This window comes from Mus musculus, chromosome 3, assembly GCF_000001635.26.
Source record: "Mus musculus strain C57BL/6J chromosome 3, GRCm38.p6 C57BL/6J".
Lineage (NCBI taxonomy): Eukaryota > Metazoa > Chordata > Mammalia > Rodentia > Muridae > Mus > Mus musculus.
The window spans coordinates 22096677-22121747 of record NC_000069.6 but is presented as its reverse complement, the minus strand read 5'-3'; the positions used below and the strand labels follow the sequence as shown (position 1 = coordinate 22121747).

Sequence of the window (25071 nt, the reverse complement as noted above, 5' to 3'; positions counted from 1 at the left end):
CAGCTCCAGGTTTGCCTCCAAGGCTCAAACCCAGACATGAGAGCCGCAGGCCGGCCCCAACAAAACTTAAATACTGCCAGGGCTCTCGGTGCTGTCTAGCTCAGCTGGCATGTTACTACTGATACTCCAAGAGATGCCTTGAGCCTCTCCTCCATGATGTCCACAGCTAGAAATACCCTCCGACTCCTTCAAGCTTCACTGGATGCTGACAAGCACGATCTCCTGATTACATCTCAGCCACTGAACTCAAGTCCACAGTGGCCTCGTGCCTTAGAACTCCCAGCACAACCTCAAACACTGAAACACATGCTCAGCACACGTACATACAAAGACACAGTAATGTAACCTTGGCTGCATCGCAGAACTACAACAACAAAATCCTGACAGGCCTTAGTAGAGAAATAGACAAAATAAAATGATCTAACTGTACTCTACATTAAATTCTAAGAATACCAGAATGGGTAGTTCAAACCTCACCTTAACAAGTACAACTACAGTTCTCTTGAAAAATGCACATGTGTAAAATAACAGGCCATTTATTTTCAAAATGAATCTGTCATTGACAAACATGATGCATTAACTATCTCTGGATGGAGCCCGGTAACTTTAATCTGACCACTCAGGAGGTGGAGTTAGCTAGATCCCTGCAAAAGTAAGGCCAGTCTGACTACACACTGAGTTCCCCAACAGCCAAGGACACACAGTTATGACCCTATCCACAAAAAAAGAAAACAGACACCTTAGTGCTAACATGCCAGGTTATCCTCTGGCCATGTATATACATACATACATGCCACGTGTGCGCGCGTGCACGCGCACACACACACACACACCAGTTAAAACAAAGAAAGTACTAGAAAGCAGGCATGGTAGCGTGTTTTTTAAATCCCAGCACTTGGAAAGAAGGCACAGAATGACCAGGAGCCAGCGATTTTCTAGGCTAGCCAGGTTATAGCCCTGTCTCAAAACACAAACACTTCTTTGCTCTGAGCTGTGTCTCAACATGCTGCTGCCTAAGTACTATACAGAGCTTCAATTGGTGTAGTTTCCACAAATTCCCATAAGAACAAAAACCATTCTTCCATAGTATAGCCAACATCACAGAAATTGCAAAAGATTCAGAGGTTCTGACGGTTTAAAATTATCTCCTTTGTAATATCATGGGTTACAATCACTCTGTGACAACTGTAGGTGACTGCTTAATGTAATATCTTATCTGCCTGCCCTTTATAGACTGTAAAAGAAAAAAGTAAAGGGCCTACCTATTATTTATAGTTTCGTTTTTTGCTTTTTTTACATTTTTACTACTGTGTATGTTCGCCTATTATTTACAGTTTACGGACAGGCAGGCAGGCAGGCGGGTAGATAGAGTGGACATGTATGAGTGTGTATGTGATGACATGGTGCATGCATGGAATCGGAGCATGAGAGTCAGTTCTCTCTTTCCACCTTGTAGGTCCCAGGGATCACACTCAGGTCAGTAGGCTTGGCTGCACACATCTTCACCTGCTCAGCCATCTCACCAGCCCTTATCTCTCCATGTTTAAATTGCTAACATGATGCTTGACATATGTTACTGTATAAAAACAAAGCTTTTACTGTTATTGCTAGTTTTCCACACTTTGTGGTAATATAATGAAACAATATCCACATTTCAACATTTCAGAAGCAAATGAAATTCAGAATACTCCAGTAACTAAAGAAAAGCACAGGAAATTTCCTGTTCTGACTTTATTTTTGATGGCTTCCAAAGACCAGACAATGAAGAAATAGCCATATGAAACTCTATAAAGTCAATTTAAGGAGCTTGAAAAGTATGGTTTAGAGCTGTTTCAGATGGTAGTATAGTGCTACAAAAATGACCAAGATTATAATCAAACCAATCGTTCCTAATTAGTGGTAGCATCATGATTTTTATAAACCTATTAAAACATTGAAAATCTTGGAACAAATATAAGAATAAAACTTGTGAAATTAATATTTATGTATTATTACTTAAATGGACAGTTGTAAATTTTAAGTCAGTCTGTGCACACTAACAAGCATGAGCAAATGTGAGTGCAGGTGCCCACAGAATCCAGAAGATGGCGGATGTCCTGGAGCTGGAGTCCCACCTCGCTCACGTTCACCTGCACAGCACTGGCCTCAGGCACCACACTTGCTTCCATTCCTCATACATTCAATTCAGATCCTAAACATTATTACTGACTTTTTATGTATTTATTTTTATTTTATGTTTATGCATGCTTGTCTGCATGGCTGTTTGTACACTGTGTGCATATCTAATGGCCAAGAAGGCCAGAACAGGATCCTGGATCCCTAGGACAGAGAGCACTGAGATACCATATACAGATTTGGAGGTGCTGGAAGCTGAACCTGGTCCTCTGCAAGAGCAGCAAGTGCTCTTGCCCACTGAGATGTCTCTCCAGGCCAAGGACACTATCACTTTTTACCTGCTGAATGTTCACCTTTGCTGACCAAAAGGTGTGGGTTAACTGAAGTTATTGGAGTTACATAGGCCCACAGCTCAGGGAGGAAAACAGTACAGTGCAAGAATGTTGTCACTGTTGTAAAAATCAAGTTACATACAACTTTTACAATTCTTCTTAAGAACCGTCACATGATAAATCAAAAAGTGCAAAGGAAGCCAGGCATAGTGGTATATGCCTTTAATCCCAGCACTCCAGAGAGCAATGATTCTCTGTGCGGGGGTGTGGGTCAGAGATACTGACAGACTGGTGGTCTAACACAGCAAATTCCAAGCCAGCCAAAGGTGCATGGTGGGACCCTATCTTTTTTTTAAAGGGGGGGGCGGTGATTAGATGAAGACAGTCATAAAGAGGGAGCCTTAAGAGGAAACAATTCTTGTCCATGGGTACATGAAATCAAGTATTTTTAGAATATATAAGTGGTAGAAGTTTAAACATAAAAGGTATGAAATCTTCCTTGTAAGAGAAAGCAAATTAAGATTTCGCTAAGGGGAAGAATATAAAACTCAGTTGGCAGAGAGCCTGCCTGGTGCAGTACGTTCAATCTTCAGGACCTTATAGGTAGGTCATGCCTATAATCCCAACACTCAGAATGTGGAAGCAGGAGGACCAGAAAGTCAACACCTTCCTGTGACCAATACAGAATTTTAAACAAGCCTGAGCCAGAGACTTCAACTTAAAACGGGAAGCGGGAAAAAAGGATTTCACTAAGAACTTTTGAAGCTATTTACATGATTCTCCAGTACAGAACTGGGGAAGTTGAGTCACAGACATTCAAGCTTCAGAATCACTGGAAGAAAGAAGCAACAGACCAAGACGTAAGCCAGAGGCTGGGGGGACGCGCCTGGATAAGCAGTTCAGACACTGTGAACCCCAACATTTGTGTTATTTACTGAAAAGTACCTGTTTCTAGTTATGGTGTGGCCCAGCTCTTACTTAGCACAGACCTTTAATTCCAAACAATGAAGTTTGTAAAGTTAGTTTGTAGAAGGAAGCACTGGTTAGAAAGTGATGTCTAATTGAGTGGCAGACAAAGTGATGAATCAGAGAAAGATCTGGCAGAATAAGATCTACCCAACTCTCAGGAGAAGAAAGAGGAAAGGGAGGCTACTTAAGAGAGCAGTCCTAGGAAGGAGGCAGTTTTACTGGGACAGTTGTACAGAAACATGTTGCAGAGAACAAGGTAGAGACAGGTAAAGACAGAACAAGCCAAAGAAGGAAAAGGACCCATTTGATTACAACAGACTGCCAAAGTTAATATGCAGTCAACAAGAGCAATTCAGAAGAACCTGAAAGAAGCCAGATTAAATCAGTCAGCATGGAAAGGAATTTGAGTCAGCACAGCTGAGTTGAACCAGCCACCCTGAGATCAGAAAGAACTAGAGAGGGTGAGCTTACTCATATTCACACCAAGGCTCAGAGGCCGAGAACAGTCTAGATTTAAACTAACCTCTAAAGCAGCCAGCAGCTTCCAGGGCTACTAGGTTAGCAGACTGAGGCAGGCCTCAGAGACAACAACGAAACGAGGCCAATAAAAGATTCATGTACACACAGGTCTTTTCACCTGTGTGAAACCTCCCTTCTTTGTGTACCATGCTCCTAGCTTCACCTTCAAGTTTGGTAACTGTTGGGGTCACATGGATTCCACTTGCATGTGGAGTGCCAGTCACGAAACCTCCAGAGAGAAAGCCCCTGGCAGTCAAATTCAAAAGCACATAGATTTTCATTTTGATTAAAGTTTCACTGAATTTATCCTCGAAAAATGTGCTCACATTTTAAAGTAACTTGTTTCCAATGTTATCCATGGCAACACTTATCAGAAGAAATGAAACAACCTGTTGTACGGTATGGAGCTGGCAACATCACAGTATCTAGTTGGAAAAATAAAAACAAAAAAAAAAACAGTTTTCAGTTGAACTTATGGGCCAGATCCTAACATATTGTTAAGCTAAAACAAGTGGAAGGCTGATGGACAAAACCATATAATAATAAAGCCTTTTTTTTTTTAAATAAAGGATACAAGTCATGGGAAAGGATTTAAAGTTGCTTTCTGGCTTTAATCCTGTAACACTTTTTTTTTTTAATTTCTGTGGTGGACAAGTGCCTAAAAATATCCCTAACAGTGAAAATCTAAACTATAATATGAAGTTCCACATTTCAAAATACCTGTTCTAACTTTACAGAAGCTCACCGGGGTATACAGACATTGTGTCTGCCTAACCTCTCAGCAATAATGTTTTTGATTTATTTCTCAAGTTCCTTACAGTAAAATTTTAATTGAGAAAAAAAAAAAAAAAAAAAGACTGAAAGAGTGTTTTAACACTTTTGTATATAACACTATTGCCTCTGGAGGGACTCTTAAGAACACCACCACTTGCTGCAGAAAGAAGACCCAAGTCCCTGGAAACTGGTGTCAAAGCCCCCTTACTGCACATACCATTTATACTTTTATTTGAACCATAATACTCAAATGTTCTAAATAACTAAGCTGAAAACTAGTGACTGACAAGGAATGAAAAGCAGAGACTCATAAAGAGATGGTCAGAGCCTGGTTTCTAGACACCACCTGAAGGCTTCAGAGAGCATGCTCAGAACATTTCAGTCCAAGAGGGAACACTTGACATGGGCATCCCATAAAAAAGGACTTAAGGCATGACTATACAATGTAGCTGAGAATGGATGTGTAGCAACTGTAAAGAGAAACTGTTTTCATCTGTGCTGAAAGGTCAAAGGAGCTAGCTACTCACTGTAAGATTCTTGACATCCTCTCCCCTAAATGGTACAGGAGCACAATAAGAATAACTTCTATCTGCAGCCAAATCTGCCTTGGCCAGTAATTACTAACCATGGTCTTAAACATAGTACTTCACACACAGCACTTCCTGCCTCACACTGCATTTATGTAAAACAGAGAGAGTACTCTACCCCTGGTGTCTTGGGGTTGGGGGAGGGCAAAAACACAAGTACATAGAGTTCACTTGTTTAGTATAGGAAGGGAACATTCAAAACGCTGCTATTTTTAATTAGGACCCAACCTGATAATAAATACTAAAATACTGGAATTTCTTTGGTGATATTTTGCTTGTTTTCTTGATGGGGAATTAGTGGACTCTTAACGATGCCGCCTAGGCTGGTTTTAACCTCTAATTCAGTCTCCTATGTACTAGGACTACAAGACACGAAACACATCCTTTTTATGGAAGCCAGTTTGGAGAATATTTTGCGTTTCTAACTCTTCCTACAAGACAAGCAGCAACACACATTAAGTGAAGCTACATTTGCCTAAACACAAAGCCCAGAAAGGGAGAATCAAACAAAGATCCTCCAGCCCCTCCTCACTACTGCACATGACAGCATGGCGTGTCAGACAGTGAGGGAACACAACTAAAAACCACCATCCCAAAATGATACACATACTTTCTGCTCTGAGTAGCTTCCATCAAATTTTAAGATATTCGGATTATTCCTGGCATCTTCCAATACAGGCACAATTCTTTGTCTACTACCATGCACAGTCTAGAAGAAGAGTAAATAACTTAAACAATATATACATATACTTAAGGGGTGAACTCCACAAGGACGACACTGATAACCCCAAAACAGTGGAGATCCCTAGGCGCTGGCTGATTCGTAAAACAGTGGTTGTTTACTATGAGCAGAGAGATTTTGGTGAGAGACACACACACACACACACACACACACACACACACAAAACCTGCAGGATGTGTGCAGGGGTGTGGTAGGGAAGCTCTATGCCACTGGGTTTGGTTGCATAGCTCCACGGGCACAAGGCATGAAAGGCCCCCACTGGACTGCACTGGGAGCTCTCTGCTACTGAAGGTACCTGTGAACACAGCAGTGGTTGAGGACAGCGACAGCTGCTTAAAGGGAGGCAGCCAGGGCTGAGGACTTCAACCCCTCTGGGGGAAGGGCTGTCATTTAAGCTGTCACATGTTTTCAGCAGCTACTCTGCCTGCCTACAACCTTTAATAATAAAATTTTTTTTAAAAAAACAAAATAAACTTGAAAGTACCTAATTGCAACTTAAAGTAATAAATAAAACATAATGTGATGCTTCTTAGTAAAACCAAGAGCCACTGGGAATAGATCCTAAATAAGCAGAAAAGACAAGGAAGCGTATGAGCTGAGGGACAAATGACAAGAATCCAAGCAAGGAAAAACCAGGAGTACAAGCTCCTAAGCACAGGACCACAACAAAGCTCCAAGATGAAAAACCAGATGTCACAGGAGTGGCACACAAGAACAAATGCAGAAAATTAAACCAGCCAGAAAGGAAAGTGGGCCATAGACACGTGTAAGGATTTCAACTAGGACCATCATTCCTTCAGGTCTTGCTGCCTCTCCAATCATGTCCTATGGAAGAAACAGGATCACATGACTTCATAATTTAAAATACAGAATCCAAACTCACTGTGTAAGGGCTCTTTTGTCTGCTTCCACTCTTACACTGGGTCAGGATAAACATCCTGACTCTAGTTTCTTTTCACACAGTTCCCAATGTTCTGTTTACATTCTGAACACTATGTGAGTTCAGCAGACACACCTGTCTTAGTCGGGGTTTCTATTCCTGCACAAATATCATGACCAAGAAGCACTTGGGGAGGAAAGAGTTTATTCAGCTTACACTTCCACATTGTTGTTCATCACCAAGGAAGTCAGGACTGGAACTCAGGTAAGAAAGCAGGAGCTGATGCAGAGGCCATGGAGCTGATGCAGAACATGGAGGGATGTTCTTTACTGGCTTGCTTCCCCTGGCTTGCTCAGCCTGCTCTCTTATAGAACCCAAGACTACCAGCCCAGAGATGGTCCCACCCACAAGGGGCCTTTCCCCCTTGATCACTAATTGAGAAAATGCCTTACAGTTGGATCTCATGAAGGCATTTCCTCCACTGAAGCTCCTTTCTCTGTGATAACTCCAGCTGTGTCAAGTTGACACAAAACTAGCCAGTATAATACCCATACCCCATTCGAGCTCTGCACGCATGCCCCACAAGATAATGAGTGTGAAGAGACTGCTCTCTGGAGTGTGAATTTTAAGCAGTAATTTAGTACTGAAGATCTGTGGTGTCCAGACCTCTGACTTTACAGTGAAGCAGGTACATACTGCTTCTACTGCAGTCTTGGAATTAGACAATACTGTCTCTTACTCTGCTGACACAAAACAAAGTTTCAAGGTAAATAACTGAAGACAATCCACCACTCAGGACTCAGACGGCCGCTGACCTACAATCTGGTTTCTCTTCCTTAAGTTTTCTGTAATTAAACGAACTACTACTATGTCCTTCCTCTTTTTCTTCAATTAATTTGACTCTGTTGCCTGTCACCACCACCAACAACAAACTGAAAATCTAAAGAACCAAATGTGCTAGATACCAGTGGAAGTCATAGCACAGCAGAAAGCACAGACCATGCTAAGAGCAGACTACGAACCAAACTGTAATGGCAAAGTTGTAGGCCTGAGCACCTACGCTACTGTTGCTGAGGAGAACACAAAGAATCCAAGGCCCTAAGAAGACTGTGATCTAGAACACCTGACAAGTAGCCATGAAACTACGAAGGGAATTCGTCAGCTATGGCTGCACACAGCCCCAGCTGTTGGCACTCCATTTTCCCTTAGCTACCCTTGGACCTGAGAGCTGGAGGCAACTCAAGAAATACCACAACTCTGATTCCCACCTGGACTTCCTTATTATATTTCTAATACAAGAACACCCTTCTCCCCCTGCATGACAGGTTTATCTGTATATTTCTACAGGAAAAAATATTACATCCATTACATCTGTTAATCTAGAACCTAACATTCTCTAGCCTCTGGCTAGTTCTGTCTTCCCAGTAGTCCAAGACTCACTCTGCTTTTTAAGCTGCATAACTCATCCACTTGGTACACATCATGAAATAAATACAATGAATGGGTCATACATGGAGATAGAGGAAGTCTTGTTGTGCAGCTCAGGCTGGCCTACAGCTCATAATCCTCCTGCTTCTGTTTCTTAAATTCTAGGGTTACCAGCAAGAAGCGGTATACCCAGCCAAGTCACCCCCGTCTTAAAAAAAACAAGGAAAGAAAAAAGAAAAGAAAAGAATATGAGTGCATGGCATCCGGGCAAATATTTTTCCATGAAACTCTAATTTCCACCTCACAAACATATAAAGCAGCTCATTTTAAGCCTCAAAAGTCATGGGCATTGGCACTATCTTTATTCCCCTCAACCCCGGCCCAGGATTGTACTGACAGACCTGTGTGTGCAAGGTAGGCAGGCTGCCTTTGAGTCAGACACAGCCAGTCCTCTATTGGTAGGCTAACACAGCCTCAAATAAAACTGAGGACATACTGAAAACAGATGCACAAGTCTCAATGCAGAAACATGAAAAGCAAGGCAATCTGAATCCTCCAAAACAACTCAACTCAGATATGCAGACAGGAAAAAGGCTGTATCAAGCTCCCAAAAATTTCTAGTAAAAATGATAAATTAACCTCAAGTGGACCTAGAGAGAGCAGTGAAACACAACACGCAGAGGTTTCCAAAATGAGGGAGAATCAGCAACATGGAAATTCTCCACAAAAAAAAAAAAAAAAAAATTAGAAACAGGAAAAACACTATTAATAGATTCACAAAGAGGAGTATCAATAACAGAGAAATATTAGAGAGAAAATTCCATATCCAATACTCAAAAAGGGAAACAGGTGAGCGAGTATGACAAGACAGTCATGATACAATCCAGAGACCTGACATCAACTGACCAGAAGCTGAAACTCAAACTATGGGCATGGGAAACCTATTCAATAAGATTATACCAGAAAATATTTTCAGATTTGAAAAACAATGATATATATAAAAGATAGGAAGCATTTAAACTCCAATCAAAATCAAACAGGATCAGAAAACCTCTTTATAATGCATCATAGTCCACAACACAAAAGTCAGTATTAAAGGCTGCAAAGGGAAAGCACATTACCTACAAACGGAAGCGCATTCCAATAACACCCAACACTCATCAGAAACTCTAACGGCCAACAAAGCATGGGATGTTATGTTTCAAACAATGAAAGCAAATATAGCAAGACATTGCTATATCCATCAAACCTACCTTTTAAAGAGGGTAGGGAAACAGAATGCTGTAGGGAAGCACGGGCTAAGATAGTCCACAACCACCAGCATGGCAGAAATGCTATGCACAGAGACATAATGCATAGGGGGAAATGCAGACACCATCCATCATAATATCAACAGATAAACAAAGGAGAGCTCAGAAATGAATCCACTAGTCCAACACAAAAGTCAAATATATTTAGGAACGGGGGTTGGGGGGAGGGCTCAATGCATATATAAGCAGGGAAAGAAAAAAGCAAACAATAAAACCCAACTAACCAAAAAAATAACCAATGAAATGACATAAATCAGAAAACCCCTCTCAATGACATTATTAAGTGTAAACTGCCAAAAGTCACCAAGAGGCATACAAACTACCTGAATGAGAGAGATAGAAAAACACCTCACCAGCAAAGCCACTCACAAACTGACAACAGCTAAAAGTCAACATATCTGACTTTATAAAAGAAACTCCAAAGCCAAGTTATACATGACTTCATACATGAGTCATACATGAGACTTCAAGTCAAAATTAGAAAAAAGAAAAAAGACTACTTCACATAAAAAAAAGGGAACAATTCTACAAGCAGATGTAGTAATTCTTAGGTTAGCTACCCTGCTTTGTATATTGGCAGTAGCCATTGAGTTTATCTTCTGACCTAGACATATACGTGTGTGTGTGTGTGTGTGTGTGTGTGTGTGTGTGTGGCCCAGGTGTCATGGAAGAAGGAAGTACTTGCTTTTTGCCTGCTTGTTCTTGCCTTGTTAGCATTCACTGGCATCACAGTCTACTTCTTTGGGATACCAGCACATACTGAAAAACAACGGAGACGACTAGCCTAGTAGACTGAGGTCTACTGGATTCTTGGACTCTGAGTTAACACCCAGCCATTGGTGGATTAGCTAGACTACAGCCTGTAAATTATTCTAATAAATCTCATTCTTATATATAGATTCATTTTAAAAGTTCTATTACTCTAGAAAAGACTAATACAGTCTCGCACAAGGAAATGTCTATGATCAGAATGAGTCACTGCTGAATTCTACCAAACCATTAAGTTTAAGATAAGTATTTCTCAAACGAAGCAGAAGAGAATATATACTACTGAATTTCATTCTAAAAAACAGGTGTTGTTGCTGGTATCAAAACCAGATGACACAACAAAAAGGAAAGTTATAGATCTAGTTCTGTGATAAACACAGATGTGAAAACTTTCAATTATCTGCCAGCAAATCAAATTTAAGAATACATTACAATGAACATATACCACATTAATTAAGTTTCTTCTATGAAGGCAAGGTTTGCTCAAATACATAAGTTTAAAGATGTATTACAACACATAAATAGACTTAAAAATAGAAACCACATGGTCATCTCAATGCGCTATGACAAAATTCAAAATCCTGTCCTGATAAAAAGTCCTCAAGGATTAAACAATGAAAAGACAGCACACAGCAGAGCCAAGGCTATGCATGACAAAAATATTAGCCAACAATAGACAGGAAAAAAAAAATCCTCCAAAATCTGCAAAAGGACTAGAGTGTCCCCTCTCATCACTTTCATTCATCAAAGTATTCTCTTAGCTAGAGCAGTAAGAGAATTAAAAGATAGACAATTTATCTATATTTGCTTATTAAACACACCTAAAGACTTGACCAGAAATGTCCTAAGCCCACAGGATACAAATATACATATATATCATATCAGTAGCTTTCCTATAAGTCAATTAGCAAACTTTGTAAATAAAAAAAAAAAATCAAAACAAATATCCTGTGATAGTTTAAAAATAAATAAAACACCCACCAATGGACCTACACAAAAAAGTAGAAGGAAGACCTCTGCATGAAACTTTTAAGATCTGAAAGATACTGAATTTTTTTTTACTGTATTGAAAGACCTTCTACACTCATAGACAGGTGGAAGTAATATTCTGAAAAAATAATGTACCAAAAGGTGCTACAGCAGATCCAATGCCAGTGCCTACCAAAATTTTAGTTTTTCACAGAACTAGAGTTCATATAGAAACATAAAATACTCCAAAGAGCCAAAGGAACCTAAACACAAAGAATACTACTGGAAAGCCAGGACTGATGGTACATCTGTGATCCCAGCACTTGGGATGGTGAGGTAGGGGCATCACTAGTACTTTGAGCAGCCTGGGCTACAAAGTAACCTCCAGACCAACCTGGTTCAAAGAAAGACCACTACTGTCAACACAATTCAGCAGGGTCTAGGGAGATGGCTCACTGAGTGCTCACTCTTCCAGAGGACCTAGGTTCATTTCCCAGCAACCACATGGTGGCTCACAACCATCTAGAACTCCAGTTCCAGTGGATCCAATGCCCTCTTCTGGACCCCATGGGCACTGCACACACATATTATACAGATAAAAATGCAGACAAAACACCTGTACACAAAGACATTTAAAAAAGGAAAAAAAAGAAAAAGAAAAAAAGGAAGAAAGGCGGGAAGAAGGAAGGAAGGAAGGAAGGAAGGAAGGAAGGAAGGAAGGAAGGAAGGAAGGAAGGAAACTAACACTGACCCAAAACATTTTAATGCCTGACCTCAAATCACTCCACAGACAACATGGTACCTGAACAGAGTTACCCCACTATGAAATTTATAACAAAAGCATAAAAATATACATGGGAAAAGGCCTCTCCAAATAATGGTGCAGGGAAACTAGATATTCCCATGCAGAATAAAAATAGATTCTCATCTCTCACCTTGCACAAAAATCAACTCATACTGGATCACAGACCTTAATGTAAGATCTAAAACACTAAAATGTTGAATAACTTTCTGAAACAACTCCAATAGCACAGGAAATCGCCTCCATATCTGGCAAATGGGAAAACATGAAATTAAAAGGCTTCTGAACAGCAAAAGAAACAACTGTCAGTAATAAAAGTCAGTGTGAAGAATAGGCAGAGGTGTGTAAAATCACCTCCAACAGTACATTAGAGAGGCTAGTGTCTAGAATATATAAAGAAAATAAGACCTCCCAATTACTACTGAATACATTCTCAAAACAGTGAGGCTGAAATGATGGCTCAGCAGTTAAGAGCCCTGGGTGTTCTTTCTGAGGACCTAGGTTCAGTATCCAGCACCCATATAGTACCTCATAACAGTCTTATGACTACAGTCCCAGAGGATCCATCCTCCTCCACTGGTCTCTGAGGGCATAGCATGCACAAAAGTGTAAACACACATGCATGTAAAAACCCTTGCACACAAAATTATTATTATTATTATTATTATTATTATTATTATTAATTGTTATACACATTTTTAAATTGTATGTATTCTAAATATTTGAAAAACTGTTCAATAACCTTATCAATTTGGGGAATACAGTAGTGCTGAGATTCCAATGCACCACAAAAAGAATGGCTAACAGCAAGAGAATAGCAAACACATGCTGAGAAGTGGGAGAGAGTAACCCCTCCACTGCTGGTAGGAAAAATAAGTATAGCCACTATGGAAATCAAAAACTGTCACCTGACCCAGACATAACCTTTCTGGGCATGTCGTAGAAACGTCTACATACCACAGAGCAATACCCAAGAGATAGAACCTGCCTAGATGCCTTATAAACTGATAAAAAAGATAAAGAAAATGTGATTAATGTACAAAATAGAATTTTATTTAGCCTTACAAAACACTGAAATCAAGACATTTACAGGAAAACATATATTCCACATCTGTGCTAAGATAACTCTGACTTGGAAAAGTCAACTACCACATTTTCTCCCTATGCAAATCCTAGAATTTAGTTCTTTTACAAGTATTATTAGGGGTGGGGATGTCCTAGAAAGGGGTCCTTGAAAGAGAAGAAGAGAGCTTAAGGAGGAGGAAGGTACATGAATTCAAGTCAGAGAAGCAAAAAGTTGCCAACAAAAAGAGGTGGGGGGAGAACAGCAGGAGTCAGGAAATGGAAGCAACTGGAGAAGTTCAGTAAGAACAAAGTATGAGTGAGAGCAGAGTAAGGAAACCTATTGCTTTGTATGCTAACTGTAAAGCCCAAGTACTAAGCCAGCTTAGTAAAATGGCTTAGCAGCAGAAGGCCAATCCTGCAAAGGCTGACATGGCTGGATCCCTAGGAAGGAGAACCAACTCCATAAAGTTGATACCTGACTTCTACCCATGAGTCAGGATGTACACACACATATAAACATTTAAAAATAAGAGTAATAAAACATTAAACTTTATAAATAAAAATGAAAGTTTCATAGTTAGGTTATCTTTGTGGTGATTAAACACCATGACTAAAGCAACTTGAGAAGGAAAAGGATTATTCAGTTTACACTTCCCATCACTGCTTATCATTGAAGAAGTTAGGGCAAGAATTCAAACAGGCCAAGAACCTGGAAGCAGGAGCTGAGGCAGAGCCCATGAAGGGTGCTGCTTATTAGCTTGCTCCTTAGAATTCCTTCAGCCTGCAATGTGATAGGACCCAGGACGACCACCTCAGGGGAGGCCTACCCACTATGGACTGGGCCTCCCCCTCAATCACTAAGAACAGGACTTAGCAGGCCTCACTGCGGCCCAACCTTAGGAGACATCTTCTCAGTTGACGTTCTCACTTCTATGCTCACTCTAGTTTGTTTCAGGTTGATATAAAACTAGTCAGCAGAGAAGATGGAATGACTCTTTCAGATCTACAAAAGTAGACTAATAACCAGCAGTTCTGCTGCATAAGAAACGTTCTACTAAGGCAGAACGCAATACCAGATGGATCCATTTACCATACAGTGGATAATGGGGTGAGGAGAATGGTAAGCCCTTAAGTAGCACTTCAAGGTGGGTGGTGAGTTTAAACGCCTACACCATAGAGCTTGACCTAACAGCCTAAAGCAGTAAGCCGGTACAATGAAGTGTTTCTATTAATCCAAAGCAGAGAGGGAAACTAGCTCAACAAGCAAGACCACTCCACATCATACATAAGCAGACCTCACATATAATCAGACTGAAAACAAATCAAGAGGGAAACACACAGACCATGCCAGCTCCACTACAGAGAGAGATGAAATGACAGCAGAAACATCAGGTACACAGACTGTCAGAGCACAGAATATGAGCACGGTAAAAAAGTAATAATAAAGGGCCACCACAACACAGAGGAAAAACAAAACACTAAGCGTTCATAAACCTCATCCTATTACTTCAAAATCAATAAAGCAAAAACAAAGTTCCACAAAGAAACAGAACTTAGGGCCGAGCAAGTTAAGTATCTTATTCTCTGTTACTGACTAAAGAGGGAACAGAAAAATCAGGAAATGCTAAATAAAAGATTTGAATATTATCAAACAAACTGGCCTAACAGATGTGAGAACAGTGAAATAAAATCAGCAATCAGCATTGGAGAGTTCTCAGGAAAGTAAAATCATCAGAAACTGAATAATGTGCTCCTAACAGTCAGTTATTCTAAGAAAATATTGGGCTGGGTGGCACAGGCTGAGAATCCCAGGGACACAGGGGCAGAAGAAGTTCAAGTTCCAGGCCAAACTAGGGTATATGTTTAGACCTGTCTCAGAAGGGGGGGATGGGAGGTGATCAGGTGATAGAAGTCTTGAGAGATGATGCCCACAGAATCTATTGTTACCTAGAAAAATAAGTTGGATGTACAGCCTCAAGACTATTTGCCTAGCAGAGTGAGGCCCTGGCTTCAACCTTCAGGACCACTGAGAATATAGCTTATATATATGTGCCCATATATATGTGTGTGCGTGTGTGTACATGTGTGTGTACATGTATGTATGTGTATGTACACGATTCAGTGGGTGAGGGAAATGCCTTTATGCACGGCAGCTCTCTATAAAAGCTGGAGGACAGAATGGCTTACATCACGCAGATCTGGAGAAGTCAAGTTTATGCTGCAAGGAGTGATGGTAGCACTCAATAGGTCCTCAAGACCCGACAGTAGACTGGCAATAGGCAGTAGCTGTTTGAGAAGGATTTCAGCACAGCCAGCCCAAGCAAATATTAATTCACTATAATTATATTGGATTTATTCCTGAATTTCCCCCATTGTTATCTGATTGAACCAATTTGGAATTAATTGTATGTAACAGATTTTAGGGCAAATGAAATGTAGTCTAGTGGGACTCTTTTATCCTTGAGCAGTAAAAAGTTGTTCTGAGGTTCACAGCAGCTGAGAGAACATACTGCAGACTCTGAGTGCAGCAGGATCTACAGTAAGCCTGTTTGATGCAGCAGAACAAGGTGCCACTGCTCCCCAACGATACTGTCCCTTCATGATGGTGAAATAAGCCATATGAGTCATCTGTGCTTAAAAACACCTCATAGCTCCAAGTGGTGGTGCATGCCTTATTCCTGATATCCCTGATGTAAGTAGGAAGATGGACGTTCAAAGCCAGCCTTCGGTACATGATGGTTTCCTTCCACGTTTGATACTCCACACGCTGTCTTCCATCTAGCCCTAATTGAGGGAGTATATTGCTTCCATATGTGTGAGACAAGGTATCAGTCGCCCAGGCTCTTTCCTTTCACCCCTTCCTCTCCCTCCCATACCCCTCTGCTTTTTCTGTTTTCCAGGCAGCTTTCAGCAAAGTGGCTGGAGTTCATGCTCATCTTTGCTTACATGCCCACGCAGGGTGCTCTGTAATGATGGCATGCATCCACCAGCACAACCTTTTACAACCTTGGGATCAGTGCACTGCCCTTGGGAAATGGCAAGGTCAAGATTTAACAGTTCAAGATAATTCTTCCCCAACAAAGAATTATTCTAATCTAGAATTATACCAACCCTCTTTAAAATAACTCAGAGACTCATAAGAATGAAGAGCACAATAATTAAGTTAATTAAAGCTAATGTGAAAGGACTGGGGATGCAGCTCAGTGGGCAGGCTGCTGCTTCCTGATATGCCCAAGACCTGTGCTCGAACCCCAGCACAAGGATGTGACTACATATGTAGGTATAGACAGGTACATGCCTATAATCTCAGCACTCAGAGGTAGAGAGAGGCAGGAGCATCAGAACAAGGTCACTTTTAATTACATAACAAGTTTAAGACAAGCCTGGACTACTGATACCTTGTCTCTCACACATACAGTACATGATACAAACAGGAGCAGAGCAGCTCTTATGCATAGCACACTGCAATGACAGTGTGTGCACACAGAAAACAAGACCCTGCTCCGGCCAAGACATCATGGCACAATTCTAAACATGCACTATACCTTTTTTTGCAAGGGCTACTTGCAGGAACCAGCTCAGAAGCAAGAACAGGAGTTAAGTCAATGTCAGGCCTGAAGGATAATATGATCAGGAAAAGGCTACAGAGCAACATATAAATCCTGGCTGAATACAATACAGAACACTGGACAGCCACTAATAATCCTGAAAGCATACCAACTCTGGGACCAGCCTAAACCTAGTTTCCTGCTGTGATAACACTGACGAAAAGCAGCTTAGGCAAGTAAAGTGTATGTTGAGACTATACTTCTAGGTCACATTACATCCTTAAGCTGTCGTCAGGCAAGGGAACCAAAGCAGAAACCACGAAGGAATGAATGCTGCTTGTTGGCTCACTCTCACACATGAACATTCATTAATTGTAGCATACTATCTGAAGGTATTTATCTTATAATCAATGTTGGGTGACCAGTGGTCCCATGTTCAAAAAACAAAACTAGACACCCAGAGATTTAAGGGAGACTCAGGGATTACAGAATCAGAAACATCTGCCAAGATTCCTAAACCTAGAATGGGGAAAAACAACAACAAAAAAGAAAACAAAAACAGGCTAGTTCTTCAACTGCGAAGTCAGCTTAAGAGCCTGGCCCCGGTGGGATTTCTCTCTCCTGATTCATTTCAGAAGCACTCTTAACTAGCTCACTCCACTGCACGCAGCAAAGTGAACAAACACACCAGAGATTCAAAGTAAAGACTTCAATCATTCCTGTTTCTCTCTCATATATGTACAAGAGTAGCATGCAACAGAAAATGATAAATTAAGCCTGGCACGGTGACACATACTTGTGATCCCTAGTCGTTGGCAGCTGAAGCTGGTCTGTATTACTTGGAGACAACATGCCTTAAAAACAAAACAGCAAGAAAAAAATAGGAAAAGCTAAATTTAAAGATATAAAGTCCCTAAATGATTTGAAAATAGTGCCAGCCCTATGAGCAACCTCCTGCCTTTTATGAAGCTCCGTAAAAGTAACCAATCTGACAAAGCACCAGAACCTCTATGATCATCTCAAACTCAGCATTTGTAAATGGATGCTGCACAATTCAAAAGCAAGACAGAGTGCTATTTGTAACCAAAATGTTTGCTTACAGCAGCTGTGATTTTTTTTTTTTTTTTTTTTTGGTCAAACAGGTTTTTTAAAAAAAAATTACTATCTCCTATAACAATAGGTTAACTTAGTCTCTGTGATCCATTAAAAAAAAAAAAAAAACTAAATTATTGCAAGCTCCATCCTCAATAAAAAAATTCCACACCATGGCCAATGAGACCGTCCAGCAGGTAAGGACACTTGCTGCCAAACCTGATGGCCTAAGTTCTGTCCATGATTAAAATAACTAAGATTGCCAAAAATACAGTGGCACGCACATCCCCGAGCAAGTGCACAGGTACACACACTAAATATATACCTTAAAAATATTTTTAAAGCCGAGCGTGGTGGCACACGCCTTTAATCCCAGCACTCGGGAGGCAGAGGCAGGTGGATTTCTGAGTTCGAGGCCAGCCTGGTCTACAGAGTAAGTTCCAGGACAGCCAGGGCTACTCGGAGAAACCCTGTCTCGAAAAACCAAAATATATATATATTTATTTATTTTAAAGAATCATAATCCTCTAAAACATTTAATGAATAATGCACCAACAATAAGCATCATTTGCCATGAAAGCAATTCAAACTCAATACACATGTACATGCACATACACATACACATACACATACACAGCTGAAAATATGTATATGGAGCATGGAGCGCTAATATATTGACAGTTGACAGCTGTTGTGCAGGTTGGTATAACCACCTTGAGGGGCCCTTGGCATCTAGCCACTGACGTTTATAGACTATGTTGACATACCATCAGTTCCATGTCTAACATACTAAAAGGATATGAAGACTGTAACATCCTATAATTTCACTCAGAACAGCACAAAGCTGAAATCCAAATTAACATTTCTACCCCAAGGACAACACCAAACAGTGGATGATACCTTGTAAAGAGGCAGGTACCAAGAGTACCAGGACAGCCTTTGCAGGACCACGGTCACAGCAGTGCTCAGGTCACCTAGATCCTGAAGGCAATAACAAAGACAAGGAGTGACCAGGCGATCTTGTCACACACAGAGCTCAAGTCCCAGGAGCAGGGTTTTCCCTCTCTCTGTGTTGACCCTATAAAATCACATGACTAATGTTAAGATCCAGTCGGCCAGACTGTGATGGTACACACCTTTAACCCCAACATTCAGGAGGTGGAGCCAGATGGATCTCTGTGAGGTGGAGGCCAGCCTGGTCTAGAGAATGAGTTCCAGGACAGCCAGGGCTGCACAGTAAAACCTTGTCTTAGAAAAACAACAACAACAACAAAAGATGAGTCAAGTTGACCTTTGATCAACAGAAGCAAGTCTGTGCTGGGTAGCCAGTGGCCCAACAATGGTTCAAGGTACTTGTCACCACCATAAGGGACCAAAGTAATCACATATGTCTAGTTAGTTATTAAGTGCTCCAAGGCGGTAGTCACCCCACCCAAGATGTCACTATTCTGGTATAATATCCACTGTCCCCATAAGAAGAGACTTCAAGGGAACGAAATGTCAAATACCAGTCATTGCAGTCCATGCAAGATAGCAGGCTGCTGTGGCTCTGAGCTGTGAGAATGACCCTAAGTTCAAATCACCCTAGGCAACATACAACACTGTCTTAAAAGAATTTATAATCAACAGCAAATAGTCTCTGGACAGAGTACCCAAGCTCCAATTAGGACTTTTGTACAAGGCAAAGCAAAACATAGCTTGGGAAAGGTGGCAGCCCTTGTATCAGGTAGCTACCTCACTAAAGCTCTTAACACCCAGACTAATTTGACAACTCTGGTCCACAGTGGTGAAATGAAAGCCTGTAGAAACAAGGTAGGGGAGGAAATCTTTTCCAGATTGGAAAACAGAGATTGGAAAAGAGAGGTTGGGAGAGAGGACACTGCTTGACACAGCATGATGATGTAGCAAAGCCCCAGATACTTATATAAAATAGGAGGGCTGCTTTTGAGCCTGGACGGAGCACAGGTCTATTGTGGTCAGTGTGCTGGAGTGGCAAAGCACAGTCCTCACCTGTCATCACAGTCATCACAGTACAAGTTAAAAAAACGCACTTTAAAAACTCATGGATGGGCTGGTGAGATGGCTCAGTGGGTAAGAGCACCCGACTGCTCTTCTGAAGGTCCGGAGTTCAAATCCCAGCAACCACATGGTGGCTCACAACCATCCGTATCTTCTGGAGTGTCTGAAGACAGCTACAATGTACTTACATATAATAAATAAATAAATCTTTAAAAAAAAAAACACTCATGGACACAGATGTGTGCTTGTGTGTGTGTGTGTGTGTGTGTGTGTGTGTGTTTGCTTGATTTTGAGACCAGACTCATTACATAGTACATGTTACCCTAGAACTACATATGCTCTTATGTCTCGGCCTCCTAGAAAGGCTGAAATTTCAGGCAGGAGCCCCTATGCCTAGCTTGATCATACTCATTTACGTAAAGTAAACTGAAAAGGTGGCAGAAAGGAAAACTGAGTAGGCATGTGGCCTGAGGGAATGAGGGTAAAGAAATACAGCCAGATAAAGCTGTCACAACCAATCAGGGCTGGACACTTACCATCTGTTCATTTTCTTAAAGTAAAATTATCTTCAGCTATAACATTTACTGAGCCTTACATATATTGCACCCAGCACCTCGACCACTGCACACTGCAGCAGAAAGCCCTCAGCACTACCAAAGAGAGCAGGAGCATGCTCCTGGGCCTGAGAGCCTGGATCCAAACAAGCTTTGATATTAATAAGCTACCAAATCTTTAATATTTTGATAACAATGGAAATAAAATGGAAATAAAATAAAGTAAAATGGAAAGCAGGCTAAGGCAACACCCAAATAGATGAACTATTTAGATATAAATCCAAACTACAAGAACCAAGTAAATGAGATGCTCCCCATGTCTACTGGCAGGAAGAATCAATACCAAAACACCATTAACATCCCAAACTGAACAAAAGATTTAATTCAATCCCAGCCAAAATCCTGACAAGTTAGTTTGTGTGTATTAGCAAACTGAGTCCAAAACTTTTATGTAAGTTTATACACAAAAGATTCAAAATAGGCAACTTAATACTGAGGAGAGAAACCTGGACCTCAAGACTGTTAAGCTGTACTAATCAAGACTGGGAAACTAGGGAAGGAGGAAAAACAGAGCTTCCAAATCATGCAGGCACAAAGACCACCATGCTGCGAAGGTTCTTTCCAACAAATGCTGCTGGGGTGATTACAGTAATAACTCATCCTGGGCACTCGGTGATTAAGAACATGGGCTGCTTTTCTAGGGTACCTGGGTTCAATTCCCAGCATGCACACAGCAGCTCTAAACCACGACCTGGTCTCAAACACCAAGTCAAACACTCGGTGCATTGACACAGATGCAGACAAAATACCCATAGCGGAGGGGAGAGGAGAGGAGGACAGGGGAGGGGAGGGGCAGGCAGGGAAGGAGAGGGCAAGGGAAGGAAGGCAGCGGAGGGGAGGGGAAGGGAAGGGAGGAAAAGAGAAGAAAATAAATAAACACTATTGAAATCCAGACACAGACCTCAATTCAGCACAGCAATGGAGCAGACTGATACCTAAGTGTGAAACATAGAACTATGTAAAACTCCTCAAAGATAAAGAACCCAAGGCATGGACAGATCCCAGGAGTGACAGGACAAACGTATGAAGGAGACAACAGATAAATCAGGACTTGATTTAAATTAACATTTCCTGCTCTGCAAATGACAGTGTCCGCAGAATGAGAAGAGGCTACAAAACAGAGAAATATTTGCAAAATATATCATATAAAAGATTACTAACCAACTATATACAAAGAGCACATTTTCCCAGTAGCTGCAGCTCAAAAGTAGAGCCTGGCACACAGTAAGAACTACTAAAACTCATCAATAAGAAAACAGTTGGGGCTGGGAAGATGGCTCAGTCATTAAGGTACTTGTGGTACCAAACAAGAAGACTTAATTTCAGATTCCCGGTACCCAATATGAAAACTAGATGTGGTACCACATATTTGTAACCCCAGTGCCTCAGAGTACTTGCTGGCCAGGCACTAGTCCAGCCTAATCAGTGAGCTCCAGGTTCAGTGAGACAGACAACTGCCTCAAACAGTGAGCAATGCACTTATTTGAATTCTGGCCACTACACTAGCAAGCATGCACCTGTGCAAACACAAAATAAAGAAATGTAAAAGATGAGAAAGGTTACATATATGGGAATTAAGCATATGAAAAATATTCAGTATCATATGCTGACCATGAAAATAAAAATTAAAATGTGACACTGCCACACACCTGTGGCAACAGGCCAAATCAAGACACAAGGCACCAACAACAACCACTGGGAGGATTCTGTGAACAGTATGTTCTTGCTGCTAGAAATAAAACAGAAACACTTTGGAAGACTTCTTCATTGATCCTTATAAAACAATACAGCCTTAACACATATCCCAACAATTATGCTACTTGATGTCTACATAAACTCACACACACACACACACATAAAACCTTTATGTCTACTCAAAGACCTACACATGGATGTTTCTAGCAGCTTTATTGATAACTACTCAAACTTAGAGCTAACCAAGATAATCAGTAGGTCACCAGATAAAGCCATGTTCATGCAGACAGTAATATATTCTGCACTGTAGAAAAAGGTGAGAGAAGACAAGAAGGAGATTTGAAAGCATTACTACTCTAAGAAACGATTCTGAAAAGGCCACACGCATCAGTATTGTATACAGAGCCTGAGAAAAGCCAAGCAATGGAGACCGAACAAAGATCCCAGATGACCAGGATCAGGGAGAAGGGGACTAGGCAGGGAGATGCTTCACATAATACTGTATGGCAGACACACATCATGACATATCTGTGAAAATGTACAATGAACAGCAGCTTGACATGGAACTCTGGGTAATACTGACTGGCCACTGGGACAAAGACCAGGCAGGGACTTCTGACTTCACTTCAAACCTAACAGACTTAAGCATACCAATTCTTTTTAAAACATTGTTAAAGACCAAAATCTCATAATTACTACTCTGGAATTATATGAAGTAAGAAATTAACAACTTCCATTGCTTTTCAATATAAGATGAAATAAAAATATATAAATATGATAGCAGCCAGACATCTTGTATCACGCAAAACAAAGTGCCTCTCACCAGCCAGTAAGTCAACAACTTAGCAGTCCATCTGTCTGTCTTTGTCTCTTTTCAGGTCTCACGATTGCCTAATCACTTCCATCCCACATATAACCTCCCACCATTTTGTTTTATTTAAAAGTTTTAAATTAGATACATTCAAAATATCAAGCAAACAGCTGCATCATTCTCTGTTGTGTCTGCAGCTACAGAATGGTATTCAGTGAGCAGAGCTATTCTCCCTCAGCAGGTGCATAAGAGACAACTCAGGACATAAAAGCTGCCCCACATGCAACTAGGATACTCTACACACCAACAATGATAGCTTTAGTCTACATGACAACCACAACCCAATTCTATGTCATGCCAGGTTACTGGCTACGGAAAATAGCGACAGGACAAGGTTATCTACAGACGTACTTAGTAGTGTGTTATACACACCATCACCACCACCACCACCACCACCACCACCAACAACAACAACAACAACAACAACAACAACCTGGTTTAAAAACAAATTTTACCACCTTATATTTCAATGTTTTCTCTTTTAAAGGCATAAGCTGTACACAGGGTTGTTACATACTTTATAGTAAAACAAAAAACAAAACAAAACCTGTGCTGAAACCTATCTCATCTTCATCTTCCTCCTCTTCCCTATGGTTTCAGGCCATGAGGTTCCTCAGTTCTGTAGAGCATTCTCCTCCAGCTCAGAAATATACTTCAAATAAAGATTAAAATGAAAGATCTAAGAAATAATAATTTCCAAAATGCTCCAAAATACAACTCCCTGAATGATTAGTTTCCCTGTCTCCTAGTATCCCTGCACACAGGCGTCCACCATGCCGTTTACATATGCACACAAAAGTTAAAGTCTTTAAAACAATAAAGAGTTCAAGCCAAGAAAAAGACAGCCATGGGTTCCACAAGCTGTCAATAGTGGCTTAAAATGATATATTAGCTTGATTAATTGTGCTTCCTGGGTTAGAATCAATGTTCTTTTCATTCCAATAGAAGGGACAATGGAATTTTTTGAAAACGAATTGAACTAGTGGGTTTGGAATAGGAAATACAAGATTATCCCAGGATAGTACTCTATCTGAAAGAAAGTGCTAGTAGAAAGAAGCCACAGGTAACGTGTGCCTTTAACCCTAGCACTTGAGAAGTGTGGTAGTTTGAAATTGCTTGGCCCAAGGAGTGGTACTATTTGGAGGTGTGGCCTTGTTGGAGTAGGTGTATCACGGTGGGCATGGGCTGAAGACCCTTGTCCTAGCTGCCTGCCAGCTGTCTCCTAGCAACCTGCAGATGAAGATGTAGAACTCTCAGCTCCTCTCACACCATTCCTGCCTAGATGCTACTGCCATATACCCCCACCTTGATGATAATGGGCTGAACCTCTGAACCAGTGAGCCAGCCCCAATTAAATGTTGTCCTTAGAAGACTTGCCTTGGTCATGGTGTCTGTTCACAGCAGTAAAACCCTAACTAAGACAGGAGGAGAGGTAGGAGGATCTCTGAGTATAAGGCCAATTTGGTCTATGTAGTACAGGGCTACATAGTGAGAGCTTGTCTCACAAAAACAAACAGGAGCCAGAAGAACAAAACACATTACAAAAATAGCATCACATTATAATCCAACAGACAAAAGAAATCCACACAGGACCACAGAGGCATGACAGAGTGAGTAAACAAATAGAAACAATTTCTTATAAAAGAGGAAAAAATCCAACTACTACATGAAGTAGTGGGGGCCAAACCAATCCAACTGCCCAGAAATCCACCTACTGTGGATGTTGGAGCTACCAAGCAACATACTACAGAAAGAAAAGGTCATTTGTATCTCCCCACATTTATATTCTTTTTGAGCTGGAAGCTGACTGGAAGCTTTACACAAGCACAGCACTGGATCTTCCATGACCTGAGCCTCCATAGTGGAACACATAGAACAATCACTACCAGTGACAACCCCTGGACGTGGGACCGGAATCAAATGATCAACTTTAGCATCATCTTAAGACAACCACAGGGACCTTGAACCCTAG

The 25071-nt window shown here is 41.0% G+C and overlaps 1 protein-coding gene across 10 annotated transcripts in view; it reads right to left on the bottom strand.

The window, feature by feature from the left end:
- Nucleotides 1-25071, bottom strand: part of Tbl1xr1 (transducin (beta)-like 1X-linked receptor 1) — a 140342-nt gene that overhangs the window by 94847 nt on the left and 20424 nt on the right. For 2 of the 10 annotated variants that reach the window (XM_030252921.1, XM_011249718.3), the window contains exon 2: nucleotides 18801-18881. The exons of 7 other annotated variants lie outside the window; for them this stretch is intronic. The gene's annotated coding sequence lies outside the window, so the exon portion shown is untranslated. Of the gene's footprint in view, nucleotides 1-18800; nucleotides 18882-19036; nucleotides 20005-25071 lie in introns of those variants that run through there. One more of the 10 variants, XM_030252920.1, reaches the window with a different exon arrangement.